The 404-nt window shown below is 51.2% G+C and overlaps 1 protein-coding gene across 1 annotated transcript in view; it reads right to left on the bottom strand.

Annotated features, from left to right (window-relative positions):
* The window catches only part of LOC115188246 (protein sidekick-1), a 14,476-nt gene extending 14,398 nt beyond the window's left edge, over window positions 1-78 (bottom strand). Inside the window, exon 1 of the mRNA XM_029747098.1 lies at window positions 14-78. The gene's annotated coding sequence lies outside the window, so the exon portion shown is untranslated. The remainder of the gene's footprint in view (window positions 1-13) is intronic.
* Between the last annotated feature and the right edge of the window lie 326 nt (window positions 79-404).

Here is a 404-nt window from a genome sequence, read left to right as displayed (position 1 = left end):
GTGAAATACTGACCTGTCCTTCTACGATCCATTTGGAGATGACCGTCTTCCCATCGCTGCCGGGGCGGAACCTTAGTGTGGCGGACAGCGAGGGCTGATATTGGAGATGACCAGGTTAGAAGGCACACCAGGAAGCTCTGAGACACAGACACAACAACAAGTTAGAGGACACACCAGGAAGCTCTGAGACACAGACACAACAACAGGTTAGAGGACACACCAGGAAGCTCTGAGACAACAGACACAACAACAGGTTAGAGGACACACCAGGAAGCTCTGAGACACAGACACAACAACAGGTTAGAGGACACACCAGGAAGCTCTGAGACACAGACACAACAACAGGTAGAGGACACACCAGGAAGCTCTGAGACACAGACACAACAACAGGTTAGAGGACACAC

Source organism: Salmo trutta, unplaced genomic scaffold (genome assembly GCF_901001165.1).
Source record: "Salmo trutta unplaced genomic scaffold, fSalTru1.1, whole genome shotgun sequence".
NCBI lineage: Eukaryota > Metazoa > Chordata > Actinopteri > Salmoniformes > Salmonidae > Salmo > Salmo trutta.
This window is presented reverse-complemented; position numbering and strand designations above follow the sequence as displayed.